Source organism: Panthera uncia, chromosome B4 (assembly GCF_023721935.1).
Source record: "Panthera uncia isolate 11264 chromosome B4, Puncia_PCG_1.0, whole genome shotgun sequence".
Taxonomy (NCBI): domain Eukaryota; kingdom Metazoa; phylum Chordata; class Mammalia; order Carnivora; family Felidae; genus Panthera; species Panthera uncia.
Window position 1 is genome coordinate 49,656,252 of NC_064809.1, and position 17,590 is coordinate 49,673,841.

Below are 17,590 nucleotides of genomic sequence, written 5' to 3' on the forward strand. Positions count from 1 at the left end.
AAAAGGAAATAAAGAGGCAATGCAAGGTAAATTGTAGGGCAAGTTAGAAGTTTTCTAACCAAATGGATAAGGACAATTGGAAATTTCCCTGTTGTCTAATATAGGGACTTTGTTCATCCAATTATTTTTAAAAACCTTTTTGAAGTTCTACATGTAGGAGGCTTCCAGATATTTTAATGATGCCAGGGAAGTAGAAGACAGTACACTAACACATAAATGTACCTTTTTGTTTTAATCAAAGATAGAGATAGAGAACATGATTTTATTCTTATTTAAATTATAGCCTAAGATAAGTAGTTCATTTATTTAGCCTTTATTTTGAAAAAGTTTTCCAAATGCTTCAATTTGCATTGAAAATAATTGATTGTAATTCAAATGATAAATATGGATGCAAGAGTTCGGAAATAACAATGCCGACTTAAAAAACAATCGTTAGTTAAAATCAATGCTTTTTTCCAAATTTTTAAGATTATCAGGCAAAAACTTAGAAATTATTTTTTTCTATAAAAGTAATGATAATCTACCTCTTTCTTTGGCCTTTCATCCTGTATATAGTTCTTGGTCTAAATATTTTTTTTTTCCATGCAGCATATGCATCTTCAATGTAATAGTCAAGTGGCAGTATTGCCCTTTCTAATGAAACAATTTACTCAAAGAAATCACCAGCTGGGGTATGATACAGGCATTCAAACTCCCAGGTTGTTCCAATTAGTATTTAGTATTCCACCTGAGAAAGTATTTCCCATTTTTGCAGGTCTGTGAGTTAGAAGAGAGCAAGAAAAGTTGGTGCCCACAGTATCAACATGAGCTAAAGATGCCTACAGAAAAGGGTAGGTAGGTCAGAGATTATAAGTAAAGAACCCTCAGGTACAAATCTAGATGTGTTTTGTGTTAGAAGTGAACCTAATTAAACATCACAAGATGGAAAAAAATAATGCATTTTGAGAAAGAATTTTCTGAGATTGGCCTTATTAGTCTTTGTACCAAAGATACAGAAGTCTAATTTTAAATTAAATTAATAAAATTTAAGACTGTCCCAAAATCTGTTTCCCTCTTTCTCCCATTTCTTCTCTTTTATTATTTTCTGCTTTGTTCTCATCTTGTTTCTTCCTCTCACTGTCTCTACTTTGTTTCTCTCCTGCTTATTTTCTCATTTGTTTTCTTCCTCCCTTTCCCTGCCTCTCTCTTACCTCAAAATTGAGTCTCCAAGCATGAGCAATGTTTGTGCCTTCTGAGAAAACTGGGATGTGTAAATATGCTTTTCAGATGCAAAGAATATAAAACAAGTAATTTTCACACACACACACACACACAATCTATTCACTTACTGGTGTCACTAAACAATTGTAACATTTAGAATATTTCTGAAAAAAAAAAAATAACACGAGGCTACTGCTTTTCCCGGCAAAACAAACGATTACAAATTAGTCGTGTGAACCAGAGCGTACATCTCACTCTGACTTTCAGGCATAAGGCAGACTATCTTTTTTGAAGTTAGTTGTAGCCAAATGACTTGTTTTGGTCTATAAAATGTGAATGGAGGCAATGTGTCACTTTTGAACAAAAGTCTGAAAACAGAAATGATTCACCCCATTCTCTCCTCCCTGCTTTGGCAATCCAGAAGTGTGTTTCCAGAAGGAGGCTTGAGAGCTTTTGATGAACACAAACCTCCTTGTTAACCCGAAATGGACATGAAGTGAAGAGTGAGAAATAAAATTTAGTTTTGTTAAGCCGCAGAGTTTCAAGTAGTTTTCTAACCGTTACACAAACCAGATCTCTTTTTGAAATATTTCAGAAGCTAAAAATGCAACTATAGTGGGAAATCCTAGAGGTTATTCCACATAATGTATGCCAAAATGAGATATGAACAACAATCAAAGCAAAAATATTCAGGAATACCAAAAATTTATTAGAAAATAATCATTTTTTCCTGATTATATTCTATATAAATGATTGAATTATCTTCTACATAAATAATTTAATTGACAGTTCTGTTTCTTGTGAAATTAAGACTTTTTCAATTTTAAGGACTTTGATTTTCATTCTAAACTAAATATCAAAGTAAAAGATAATCATTGGATTGCAATGGACAAGTATAAAATTTTATAATGAATAATTCATACTAAAGGTCTTCATTTTAAAATTTGATGCATATAAATCTCAATACCAATCAGAAAGTACTTTGGAGAAGATAACATTTGCAGAAGTTTGAAAAAAGCCACTTGTTCAATGGAAAAGTGAAAATAAAGATTTTAAATATTTAGTGAAATAATTTTAAGTTCATATTTTAGTTTTTGCGTAACTTTAAAGTATTTAATTTTTGTTAATACACTGGAAAGTTTAATCTGTGTTCATTACTTAATTAAAAATAAATGGATTTATTTTTCAAAAACCATTACTGGCCACTTGTGGTAAATTGTTTATAAAAAATCTCCTAATAATTTCCAGCATGCCTGGGTGCCTCAGTTGGTTAAACATCTTATTTCAGCTCAGGTCATGATTCTGTGGTCCGTGGGTTCGAGCCCCATGTCAGGCTCTGAACTGACAGCTCAGAGCCTGGAGCCTGCTTTGGATTCTGTGTCTTCCTCTTTCTCTGCCCTTCTCCCTCTTGCTCTCTGTCTCTTTCTCAAAGATAAATAAACACTAAAAAAAAAGTCTTCTAATAATTTCCATTTGAAACTTAAAAACAACATGATTTCTCTGAAGAAAATTTTATATCACAATGCATTTTTTAAATTAAAGACTTTATTTTTTAGGCAGTTTTAGGTTTATAGAAAAAATAAACATCTGAATACAATGAATTTCCATACACCACCTCACTTCACATACAATTATAACAGACATGATGTTAAAATATATAGTTTCCCGTATTATTAACATCTGGTCTCTGTTATAATTGATGAACCTATATTTATACATTATTACAAACTAAAAAGCATAGTTTACATTAGGGTCCACTCTTTCTACCCTCTATGGATTTTAACAAATGTATACTAGCATGCATCTGCTATCACAGTATCACACAGATTAATTTCACTCCCCTAAAATCTCCTGTGCTTCACCTATTCACCCTTCCCTTTCCACAAATCCCTGGCAACCACTGAACTCTCTACTGTCTCCACAGTTTTGCCTTTTCCAGGTGTCATATAGTTGGCATCATATGGCATGCAGACTTTTCAGTTTGGCTTCTTTCACATGCTCTACTGACTAAGCCAACCAGGCACTCCTGGCTTCTTTCACTTAGTAATATGCATTTCTGTTTCCTCTATGTCTTTTCATGACTCAATAGCCCATTTCTTTTTAGCTCTGGATAATATTCCACTGTCTGGATGTACCAGTTTATTTATCCACACACTTACTGAAGGGCATTTTGGTTGCTTCCAAATTTTGGCAATTATGGATAAAGCTGCAATGAACATTTGTGTAGGTTTTTGTGTGAGTGTCAGTTTTCAACTCCTTTGGGTAAACACCAAGGAGCTCCATTGCTCATTGTATGAAATGAGATGTTCAGTTTTCTAAGTAACTGCCAAATTGTCTTCCAAGTTAGCTATACCATTTTGCACTCTCACCAGTGGTGAATGAGAGTTCCTATTGCTCCACATTCTCAAAAACATTTGGTACTGTCAGTGTTTTGGATTTTAGCCATTCTAATAGGTGTATAGCAGTATCCAATGGTTTTAATCTGCCTAGTGATATATAATGTAAAGCATCGTTTCATATGCCATCTGTATATCTTCTTGGGTAAATATCTGGATATTTTTCACATTTTTTAATTGGGCTTTTTGTCTTCTTATTGTTGAAGTTTAAAAATCTTTATATATTTCAGATATTGGTCCTTCAATGAATATGTGGTTTGAAAGATTGTCTCCCTGTCTATGACTTGTTGGTTCATTCTCTTACCATTATCTTTCATAAAACAAAAGTTTTTCATTGTAATGGAGTCTAACTTCATTTTTTCTTTCTTTCAGGTATCATATTTCAGTGTTGTATCTAAAAATTCACTGACAAATCCAATTATACCAGATTTTCTCCCATGTTATCATGCAGGAATTTTAGAGTTTTGAGTTTTGCATTTAGTCCTATGATCCATTTTGAGTTAATTTTTTATAAAGCTTCTGAAATCTGTGTCTAAATATATATTTTTGCAGTTATTCCAAAATATTTTGTTGAAAAGACTATTTTCCACTGAATTGCCTTACTCCTGTTAATGATAAATTGACTCTAATTGTGTGGGCTTTGTTTTGGGTCCTCTATTTTTTTTTTAAGGTTTATTTATTTTTGAGACAGAGAGAGAGACAGAGCATGAACAGGGGAGGGGCAGAGAGAGAGGGAGACACAGAATCAGAAGCAGGCTCCAGGCTCTGAGCCGGCATCCCAGAGCCCGACGCAGGGCTCCAACTCATGGACCGCAAGATCGTGACCTGAGCTGAAGTCGGACGCTTAACCGACTGAGCCACCCATGCACCCCCGGGTCCTCTATTTTACTCCATTAATCTATTTGTCTATTCATCTGCCAATACCACATTGTCTTCGTTATTGTAGCTTTTTAGTAATTCTGGAAGTCAGATATTGTTAGTCCTCTGACTTTGTTCTCTGTCAATATTGTATTGGCTATTCTGGATCAATATTGAATATTCTGTATCCACAGCCTTTCCGTATAAACTTCAGAATCAGTTTATTAATATTTATAAAATCATTTTCTGGGATTTTAATGGGGATTATGTTGGGTCTATAGATCAAGTTGGGAAGAATTGGCATTTTAGCAATATTTAGTCTTCTTATCCATTCATATGGAATATCTCCCCATTTACTTAAATATTATTTTATTTCTTTTATCAAACCTGTAGTTTTCCTTATATAGCTCTTATAAATGTTTTACTAGATTTTAACCTAAGTATGGTGTGACATTTTGTTTGACTAGGGGTTAAGCTGTGTTTGTGTTTACTGTAGCTATCAGTGTCATAGGCAAAACTTTTCTCTGGTAACTTGTTTTTGTCTCCCAAGTTGTCTTTGGTTGTTCCTAGAGACTTCTTAGGCAAGATCTGACATAAACTGCTCTTTCAGTTGTAATCCCTTGTAATTGTATAGGAACCATACTGACGTGGTAATAATTTGTGGAGAGGGTGGAGGGGAGAGTTATATAGTCCTATGATTAGTTCCCAGTCTTTTAGAGAGTCTTTGTGCTTTGGCTGTGAACTTCATAAGTAAAGGACTGAGGCTGGTTATTTATTTCTCCACGTGGGATTCTAGAACATGCTGACACTCAGTATTTCCTTTTCCCCCCAGGCTGGATAGGCTCTGTAAAACTCCAATTGGTTTATTCTGGTAAAATAGTTTCCCTTGAGGGCAGGCTTATTAAGGAGAACACAATGTTCTGGGTGTATTTCAAAATGGCTACTTTGCTATGGGTTCCTGGAAGTAAAATTCCCAAAAGTTTGTTCACCTCTATAATAATGGGTTCCTCTGGAGTTTTTACTCTCAAACTTGTCCAGACTGAGCCCCCAGCAATTTATCAATTGCAATTTAAGTTTGCCTATCCCTGTACTCGCTCCATTGGTGGTTTCTGTTCCTCCACTTCTGCTCCCATAAGCTGTGATTCTCCATATTGATCTGTCAGTCTTCAATTTGGGGGGCAGTGGTTTGTTCTGTGACCTCAATTTTCTGATACATCTAAGAAGATTCGCTGATTTTATTCTGGCAAGGTATTTCTCTATCTTTGGCATCCCAGAAAGAGAAAATGAGAATCATGAGCACAGACTAGAGAAAAGGTGTGTTTGGATTTTTTTTTTTTAGAACTGACACAGTGCATGTATCCTCAGACATATGGAGTGCAAAGTATACCAGGCAGAATAAATAAAAAGACATCCACCCCTTGTCCTGTAGTGAAATTGCTAATATGAAAGACAATAGGGTGATCTTAAAGGTATCTGGGAAAAAGAGAAAAACTACCCCAATAGACATAATTAGACTCTGACTAAGCCCCTAAACAACACTAATGAATGCTGGGATAACATTTTCAACATGCAGAGAAAAATTTCAGTCAGTTATTATTGTGTACCCAACATAAATGGATAACTTGAGGTGTAAAAGAAAAGAAGACAGAGAAGAGAGTAAGGAGAAAGAAGAGAGAAATAAGAGGCATGAAGAGAAGTGCAGAGAGTAGAGACAAGAAAGAGAATGTAAAAACTCTCCCGACTTAAAGAGAATGAAAGGTGAGTATGAATAAAAATGGGGGTGGATATCAAAGGGACCATTAGTTTCTTCTGTAATTTTTGCTTTCTTAAAATAATAATACATGTCATATGATATAAAATTAAGGGTAACTTAAAACCTGAAAGAAAATCAACTTCTCTCTCAATTTCTCTGTTTCTCACTCATATCTAAAATACCAGAGACCATACTAAGACCCCAACTTACCAAAACATTGGTAGAAAAGTAAATGGAATCTTCATACTTATTTTAATTTGGCTTAATTTGGCACAGTAAAGATTACCAAAATAATTAGGGTCCTCTGATATTTCTAGTTGTCCTTTTGATTCTGAATAAACCACTTTTTGTTCTCAAATAAAAATTTTCTTACTTTAAACTTCTATGTTCCCAAAAGTGGAAGATTTTGTACTAATAAGCATACTTACCTTACTGCAAATTTGGCTTATATTTTTAAAGTAGTAATTATGGTTTGTCCAAAACTTTTAATATTTTATCTTATACCCTTTAAATAAATTTATGGGATATTAATATATATAATGCATATGTAATATGTATAAATATATTGCAATATATTTTATATACAACATATAATAATTGATATGAAACATTATATATGTAATGTATGTGTAATTTCTGTGCTATTTTATCCTTATTTTTCATTAAGTATGTGGTTAGATGATATTATATAATTATTACATTTCATTCCAGATTTTAGGCCTACTCCTATACTATATTTCAAAACCAGTAATACTTACTGCCATAATGCAAATCAACAATAGAAATTTTATTTTATTTTTATTTTATTTTTTTTTTTTAATTTTTTTTTTTCAACGTTTTTTTATTTATTTTGGGGACAGAGAGAGACAGAGCATGAACGGGGGAGGGTCAGAGAGAGAGGGAGACACAGAATCGGAAACAGGCTCCAGGCTCCGAGCCATCAGCCCAGAGCCTGACGCGGGGCTCGAACTCACGGACCGCGAGATCGTGACCTGGCTGAAGTCGGACGCTTAACCGACTGCGCCACCCAGGCGCCCCAACAATAGAAATTTTAAATTATAGTGTCAGAGTTAATAATTTTACACTTTAGTATGGGTAAACCAAAGAGATTGCCATCCTCTACATCATTATTTTCATCCTGGTATCAGTTTTCTTTACTTCATATTTGAGCAATTGCTTTGATTAGGGGTTTCCAGAGAAACAGAACAACATAATGTGTATACAGACAGAAAGATAATTATTATAAGGATTTGCATTATATGATTATGGAGACTGGAAGTCTAAATCTGTGAAGTGGTTGGCAGGCTTAAGACCCAGGAGAGCTGATGGTGCAGATGAAATCTGAAGGCAGTCAGCTAGAAAATTTCCTCCTGTCAAGGGATCTGGTCTTTCTGTTTATTCAGGGCCTTCAACTGTTTGGATGAGGCCCATCCATATTATGGAGGATAATCTGCTTACTGAAAATTCACCAAATTCAATGTTAATCTTATCTAAAAAACATTCTCAGCAATGTACTTTGGCCAAGATTTTGCCTCATCATTTAAGCAACTACTTGTAATTCACACACACACACACACACATTACAAAATTATCTATTGAATAATATTTGCATTCATTTCACATATTTTCAAAAGTGTACCATCACATAGAATAATCTTGATTCTAAGGCAGTATATTTTTTATTTATGTTTGTGAAGAATTATTTGTTACAATTTTCTGGTCAATAATCTATTCTCCAGTTGTGTACATTCTCTCTCTTAGCCTGCATTATTATTGTTATTAATATTATTATTACTAGTTTAATTATTGTTAAGATCTCTATTTCCATACGATAAGGAGACTTACCTTTATCTACTGGAAATAAGTTTATTTATGTACTTAGAGAGAGAGAGAGGGAGAGAGAAGGGGAGGGGCTGAGAGAGAGGGTGAGAGAGAATCCCAAGCAGGCTCCATGCTGTCAGGGCAGATGTGAGTCTTGAACTCACAAACTGTGAGATGAGCCTCAGTCGAAATCAAGAGTTGGAAGCTCAACCAACTGAGCCACCCAGGTGCCCCTCTGCTGAAAATATTTTATTACTCTGGTCATATGATTAGTTTTCTTTACTGTAGTATAAATCTTTCTGGTACCCACAAAAAATAATAAAAACAATGAATAAATAACTACATTCTGATATAAATACTGCTGGAGTACATTAGGGGAGTAATGTAGGGGTGGAATGAAAGAAAATATTTGCAAGCCATGTATCTAATAAGAGATTAATATCCAATATATATAAGGAACTAATACAACTCAATAGAAAAAAAATCTGATTAAAAAAAGATACAAAATGTGAATAGACATTTCTCCAAAAAAGACATCCAGTGAGAGTGAGGATGAACTAAATTTTCCACATAGGCCATTTGTGTCACCACTTTTGATCTTAAATTTTACCATTACTAGGGAGCTTCTGGTAAAACTGGTACACTACAGTATTTCATATAGCTTTTTCCTCTTAGTGTCTCTGTTGTTCAAATAACTTCTTTTAAAAATAAATAATTTATCAAGTGTATAATATATTTTTAAACATATGTTAGGTACCTGAGCAAGAAATAAGCAAAATTCTTCTCCTCTGGAATTTATTCAATTTAATAGTATTCTCACTCATCAAATTTTGGATCCATGTCATCTAGAAATCCTTACTGAAACCAAGAGAATTTACCCTGCATGTCTACTCTCAGTTCCCGTATAGTCATATTTGCACGTCACATTTTTCTTTATTTAAACAAGCAAACAGACAAACAGCAACAAACAATTCTCCCATTTCTGCCACATCCCCATTCCCACCTCTGGCAACATTTAACACGTAACATATTATGTTGACTTTATCTTCTCATCAGTCTGTTGCTTTCATTTTATGATAGACCTACATGAAGTCAAGAACTGTAGCTTAATTATATCTGTATTTCCATAAGAAGTATATAGCCCTGATTAAATACTCATAAACCTTTGAACATTTGAACATTGTAACATTTGACATGAAAGTAGCTTCTTTGAGGAACTAATATATAAATTGTGCTAAAATTTTTCAACTGTATTTTTTTCACTCAAATTCAGGAAATTGCACTCCATCAAATTTTCTTAGAAAATTTAATTATATCTCTGTATGAATTATGGTTAGACTTGTGATGAGTGTGCTGAATGAAATAATGTGCAGTGACCTTTATTGGATTAATATAAATTAAAGTATCAGAAGAAAACACAGAGTTTAATGTATGGAAATAAGCTCAAGAGATAGTTTTACAGTTTCCTATTAGAAACAAGAAGTGCTATTGTTTCCATGCTTGTAAAAAAATTTTATGTATATAAATTTCTTACACACCTATTGCATAAGGAACATTTTTATTTAGTTGTATTTGCCATGACAAAAATTCTTATCAAACTACAGAACTAAATCATTTTTAATATGGCAATAGTAAATTATATAGCATAGAAAACATTTACTGAAAATTACATGGCTGTCATAATTTCATAAATGTATATAGAAATTATTATCACTTTCTCTATTTAATTCAATTAACTTTATTTAGTTTTCAAGCACTTCTATAGAGGAAACTTAAGATAGAGAATTGTTAGCAATTAAAAAATAAAAATTTAATTGTTGTCAGGTGTTTTCAATGCCAGCATGTTCATGAACAAACTGAAAACATTTACACACACAAATAAAAAATATATACACCTGTATAAAAAACATTAGACTCTGAGAATTAATAAGCAATTATAGCAAGATATTTCAGGATGCAAGGTTAATATTAAGAAGAGAGTTTATTTTCTATATACCAACAATGAACAAGTAGAATTTGAAATTAAAAACATGATACTATTTACATTAACACCCACCAAAATACAATACATAGGTATAAATCTAACAAAATATGTGCAAGACTTATAAGGAAACTATAAAACTCTAATGAAAAAATCAAAGAATAACTGGAGAAATATTCCATGTTCATGGATAGAAAGGCTCAATATTGTCAAGATGTCAGTTCTTCCCAATCTGATTCAATGAAATCCCAATTAGAATACAAGTTGTTTTTTGGAAATCAACAAGCTATTCCTAAATTGTATATAAGAAACAAAAAATCTAGAATAGACAACATAATAAGAACACCAAAACTGTAGAAGTGATATTACCCAATTTCAAAACTTCTGTAAAGCAATGATAATCAACACAGTATTGTGGGGGAAAAAAGGTAAATAAATCAATGGAACAGAATAGAGTTCAGTTGTAGACCCACAGTCACCTGATCTGTGACAAAAGAGTAAAGGCAATACAATGCAACAAAGATAGTCTTTCCAACAAATGATGCTGGAACAAGTGGACATACACATGCAAAAAATTAATTTGGACATGGACATTATCACTTCCACAAATATCTCAAAATGGGTCAGAAACCTAAATGCAAGAGGCAAAAGTATAAAACTCCTAGAAGATAACATAAAGAAAGTTAGATGAACGTGGATATGACAAAGACGCTTTAGATACACACTAAAGACATGTTCCATGAAAGAAACAATGAATAAGCTGGACTTTATTAAAATTAAAAAATTCTGCCCTGCAAAAGACAATGCCAAGGGAACGAGAAGATGACCCACAGACTTGGAGAAAATATTTGCAAAAACATACATCTGATAAAGGACCATTATGCAAAATAAATAATTCTTAAAACTTAACAAAAAAGAGCCCCAGCAACCTGATCAAAAAATTAGCCAAACATCTTAAGAGACACCTAACCAAACAAGATACATGAATGCCAAATAATCATATGAAAAAATGTTCCACATTCCATATCATCAAGGAAATGCAAATTAAAACAACAAGGAGGTATTACTATACAATTATCAGAATGGTCAAAACACAGAACATAGACAACACCAAATGCTGATGAAGAGATGGAGCAAAAGAACTTTCACTCAGTGCTGGTATGAATGCAAAATAGTACAAATACTTTGGAAGACAGTTTGGCAGTTTCTTACAAAACTAAATATATTCTTGCCATATGATCCAGCAGTTGTACTCCTTTGTATTTACCCCAAGGAGTTGAAAACTGTTGTCCACGCAAAAACTTGCACACAAATATTTATAGCAACTCTACTCACAATTGCCCAAATTTGGAGGTGAATGGATAAATAAACTGTGGTACATTCGGACAATGAAATATCATTCAGCCCCCAAAAGAAAGAACTATCACACCATGCAAAGATATGGAAGAAACTTAAATACCTAACTGTGAGTGAAAGAAGGCAATCTGAAAAGGCCACATACCGTATGATTCCACCTATATGAAATTCAGGAAAAGGCAAAACTATGGAGGCAATAAAATTATCAGCAGTTTCCCAAGTGTCAAGGAGAGTACAGAGGAGATTTAGGGCAGCAAAATTCTATGTATGATATTTTAATGATGGATATATGACACTACACATTCCAAATCCATAGAATGTACTCCAAGTTGAACCTCAAGGTAAACTATGGACTTTATGTGATTATTATGTGTCAGTGTAGGTTCATACTTGGTCAGAACATGTACCATTCTAATCAGAGATAATGAGAATGGGGGAGGTTATGAATGGAAGGCAGAAGGATATGGGGAATTTCTGTACCTTCCCCTCAATTTTGTTGTTAACCTAAAACTGCTCTTGGAAAATGAAGTTAAAAAATTGTAATTTAAACCTATGGACTAAGTCTCAGGTATTTATAGCTATGCTCAATATCAAATTATGATCCTTATGAAATCCACATATGAATTATTGAAACTTAAGTTTTTAATTTAAATTTTTAATTTTCATTTGTGTCAAAATTCATAGAAAGAAAAGAATAGTTACCTCTTCCCAAGTAACTGGATAATACTGAAGAAAATTAAGACAATAGCTTGTAATACTAAGTAAAATTACTTCTTTTCCTCACCCTCTTACTATTAAGGGTAACTTGAATTCTTACATATTAACTTCTGTAAAAAATGAATTCTTTTGTTTCAAGTGTCATGTAAGTTAAACTAATTGAATATTCCTCCAATACATTTTTGGAATTGTAAATTAAGTACAAAATTAAAACTTGTTAAAGAAATATTCCAAGAAAATTACTGGCTTAATTTCTATTTATCTGGTTTATTATATTACAAAAGAAACATAGTGTAATAAATAAATTCCTAAATTCCCAGCCTTACATATAAGTCTGGTTTTCCTTCTATAATTCTACTTACCTCTGTAACTGATTAGAATTACACTTTTTAATGTTTTATAGTTTCTATGCAATTATATTAATTAAATTAACTTTTTACTTACAATGTTTTGTTCCTACTTTTGTACTCCAACTGTCTTTACTTTTTCCAATTTACTGTGAGGTGACATAGTACATTCAGGTACTGAAATAATTACAGTAGACAGATAAGTCAACTTGATTTAAAATCGTTCATATAAGGGGTGCCTGGGTGGCTCAGTCGGTTGAGCGTCCAACTTCATCTCAGGTCATGATCTCATGGTTTGTGGGTTTGAGCCCTGTGTCAGGCTCTGTGCTGACAGCTCGGAGCCTGGAGCCTGTTCGGATTCTGTGTCTTCCTTTCTCTCTGCCCCTCCCCTACTTGTGCTCTGTCTCTCTCTCTTTCTCTCTCTCAAAAATAAATAAATATTTAAAAAATAAAAAAAAAATAAAATCGTTCACATAAAACATATTAAGATCTATCTCCAGGCCAAGTGTTAAATAAAGGTTTCACTATCACAAAAAAATAATGGAGTATAGAACACAAAATCCTACAAAGTGTGTGAGGGGGTGTCTGCTCAAAATGGAACAGAATATGCAGGTTGAATCCACTGACACATAAATGCTCCATTTTTCATTAATAAAATATTTTAGTTAATACCAAATTCATTTTTAGGAACCTGTTTTTCTTTAAATGTGATATACTATATTATAGAGCCCATAAATTACCAAAAAAAAAGTCCTTAGATTTTGGCCAAAAGAATATTCTTTATTATTAACATAGGTTTATGGGGTCATTTAAATTTTTGATGTCTTGCTTGGAAATAAACATGTTTCATGAATATTTCAAATAAGTGAGAATGGCAGTTGCTCATATCACATCACTTCCAGCCACTCAATGTTAAACAAAAAGAAAATAATCCATCAATATTACATTCACCTTTGAGCAGATGATTCAGATTCTTCACATCTGTAAGGGAAAAGATTATAGTTTGGTTTATAGTTTGCTAAAATTACTGTGGTATTTTCACAAATTTTACTGAATTTACTTATTAAATAGCAATAAGTAAGGAATAGTAAAATGCAATGATCTTATGAAAAGATACAGTATAAGTATGTAATTCTTTGCTCAGTCATCAAAGAACTATACAGAGAATCATTATCCCACTGGGATTGCAATAAAAACTTCTAAGTGGAATCCTAGGCAGATTTTGGCAAAAAGAATTTTAGAACAAATCCTCACAGAACTTGTCAATTTCTACTTTTCAAGTTTCCAAATTTCCCCAAGAGCTATTCTGCTGCACTACTGCTAGAAGCACTGTTAGTCAAAGCAAATAGGGTACAGTAGTGTTTGTTTTAGGGCTGTTTTTGTGTTGTTGTTGTTTTGTTTTGTTTTTTGGTTAATCCATTGAGAGAATATTGTTAATGTCCTGAAGGAAAAACATACTAAAACTAGATGTGATACTATTTGGGGTTTAAGCTATGTTTTAAGAAATGAATTTTGAGGAAACAAAAGTGCATGCCTATGTCAACAATAGAGTTACATTTTGAGGAGGAAACATTCAAGATAAATGTTTAAAAGAAACTAGGAAACAAAGGCATAAACAAAGTTTTAATAACTCTTAATCTCTACCTACAGAACACCTAAATAGCAATGAAAGGTGCTTAAAAACATCTAGTACCCCGTAGAAAGCAAAAATCAATCTATATGGACACATTACAGTTCAAGGCAAAATTCCAGTGAAGTTTTCAAATATAAATTGATAAGAACACTCAATGTTATATTGAAGAGCAGACAATCAAAAAAACTAAGACACCTCCGAAAAGAAATAAAACAGATGAGCAATAACTGTTCAAAATCAAAGCTTAATTAAGACAGCATTTTATAGATATCATAATAAACAAATCAGAGAACAGAAAAGAGAAACAAAAACAAAAGCCATAACCATGTAGAAATTTTATTAATGGCAGAGCTTTGATAGAACTTCAGTGCAGGAAATTAAGGATTACCAATATCTGGTAAATTGACAATTACTGTCAACTTAAAATTAAAAATGAAATTTTGTTACCACTGTAAATCAAGCACTAAAAGCAACCCACATAGGTTAAAAAAAAATCGATGTCATTTAAAACTAAAAAGATAAACCTTTAGGAAAACAATATAAAATAATACCTTTATGACCTTATTAAACTTTAAAGTAAATATTTAATAAATTTAATTGTTTTAAAATTAAACTATTAATTGAAATATACTCTAAAGAAAGTAAAATAAAAATCAGAGACTGAAAAATTATTGACTATAACTTAAAAAATTAATATCCAGAATATATAAAGAAATCCCTCAAATCAATAATAAAAGACCAATAACCCAAGAGAAAAAAAAAGAATAAAACACAGTTTCCTTTTTTTCTTTTTCAAGTTTTTATTTAAATTTCAGTGAGTTAACTTACAGTTTAATATTAGTTTTAAGTGTAGAATTTAGTGATTCATTACTAACATACAGCACCCAGTGCTCATCACAAGTGCCCTCCTTAATTCCCATTACCCATTTAACTCATCCCCAACCCACCTCCCCTCCAGTAACCCTTAGTTTGTTCTCTAGAGTTAAGAGTCTATTTTCTGGTTTTCCTCTCTTTATCTCTCTCTCTCTCTCTCTCTCTCTCTCTCTCTTGTTTTACAATAGACAAAATGAACATAACTAATAGTGTTTATCATGAAAATAAAAATAGAAACTCAGTAAAATACCATTTTGCATCTATTGTGTTAACATTTTATTTAAATGTTTGACAATACCATCTATCAGTGAAATATGAAGCCTCTGTACCTTTATATGCTACTGGATGAAGTGTAAACTATAAATCATGTTGGTAAACAATTAGTTTTCCCTAGTACAAGCTATATGTGTGTGTGTGTGTGTGTGTGTGTGTGTGTGTATTTACAACCTAGAAATTCTTCCATGCTTTAGAAAAATGCTTATATTTGTATACCAAGAATACCCATTAGAGCATTATTTATGATGGAAAAAAAATAGCAGCCTAAATATCCATCAGCAGAAGAATGGATAAAGAAATGTTGGAGTAATCACAGTATGAAACACTATATAGAAGTAAAGTTGAACGAATTATAGTTACACATGTATTGGTTTTAGTCCAGTTTGGGAAGGGAAACTATACAGTGTTTGCACAATGAAAGTTAACACAAATAATTATTAACTTTCATAAGAAATTAGAAAAAAACAAAAGATTGGCTAGGAAGAGGTAAAGAGAGTTGTAAAGGATATAGAAATAGCAGCTACAAGAAGCAGCCAGTATGCCTCAGCCTAAGAAAGTGTAGACCTAGCAGAGATCCTAAACACACACACACACACACACACACACACACACACACAAAACTTGAGGAGAAAACCAGTGCAAGAATGTTAAAACTTAATGATTGGAAGCTTCCTCAATGTCTAACAACCATAAAATTGGTATAAAAATTATGGAATCTTTAAAAAATAAACTATATTTCACTGATATTAAAATATGTTCAGAATATCTTTCTAATTTGAAAATAATAATAAGAATATACTGTATGGTCCCATTTTTTTAAATGTCTATTTTTGAGAGAGAGAGAGAGAGAGAGAGAGAGCATGAGCAAAGGAGGAGAAGAGAGAGGGAGACACAGAATCTGAAGGAGGCTCCAAGCTCTGAGCTGTCAGCACAGAGCCTGACCCCAGGTCTTAAACTCATGAACCGGGAGATCATAACTGAGTCGAAGTCTGATACTTAACTGACTAAGGCACCCAGGGACCCCAATATAGTCCCATTTTATCAAAATATAAATAAATTATTATGCATCAAAAAACTCAGAAAATGTATGCATCCATAAATTCAGCTATTTTCTTTTTGGAAAACTTTCAAACTAGAAACAAACAATATGCTTTTGAAATATTAAAAAGTTCTTTCAAAATTGTGAACAGAATAAAGTTTCCCAGTTGGATGGAAAATAAAGACAATTTGAAAAATGAATACAATCCTAAATGGTCTATGATCATAGAGAAACAGCTCAGGTTCTATTAGAACTGGTTTAGTATACAAATAGTATCTTGTGCTGATCTGATTTGCTTAACTCTGAAACTCATATTTAAGTTATTTAAATAGTCTAAGAATATTACATTTCATTCCTTACCAATACATAGTATAAAATCATTTTCCATTACATTGCATTGATTTGAATTGGATATGAAAAATCAGTTTCACAGATCAATAAAAGAAATCAAACAACATATATTCTCTTTTCTTATCAACTGTGTCTCAAACAAAAATTTAATGGAGAAAGTTTTATATAAAGAAATTTCAGCTATCAAATTGAAATGGAAGACACAATTAAAATATCACCACTTTGCAATCCCACAAATTATAGATCTAGCTAATAGTAACCTATGGCTGGCTAATATTACGAGATTCAAAGCTAATTGGGAACTTGATAATTAATGGATCAAAGTGACAAAACTTTAACCAAGTTATTGATTTTACTAGTACAAAAAGAAAAGTAATTAGATACTTTGTGTTTCCTGGTGTGTAACAGTTTAGAAGTGTAGAGTACCATCTTTCATAATTTTTTTATCTAAATGCAGAACATGAATTAATTAATTAATTTATTTATTTATTTATGAAATTTATTGTCAAATTGCTTTCCATACAACACCCAGTTCTCATCCCAACAGGTGCCCTCCTCAACGCCCATCACCCACTTTCCCCTCCCCCCCCACCGCCCATCAGCCCTCAGTTTGTTCTCAGTATTTAAGAGTCTCTTATGGTTTGCCTCCTTCCTTCTCTGTAACTTTTTTTCCCCCTATCCCCTCCCTCCTGGTCTTCTGTTGAAATTCTCAGGATCCACATATGAGTGAAAACATATGGTATCTGTCTTTCTCTGCCTGACTTATTTCACTTAGCAAAACACTCTCCAGTTCCATCCACATTGCTACAAAAGGCCAGATTTCATTCTTTCTCATTGCCAAGTAGTATTCCATTGTATATATAAACCACATCTTCTTTATCCATTCATCAGTTGATGGACATTTAGGCTCTTTCCATAGTTTGGCTATTGTTGAAAATGCTGCTATAAACATTGGGGTACAAGTGCCCCTATGCATCAGCACTCCTGTT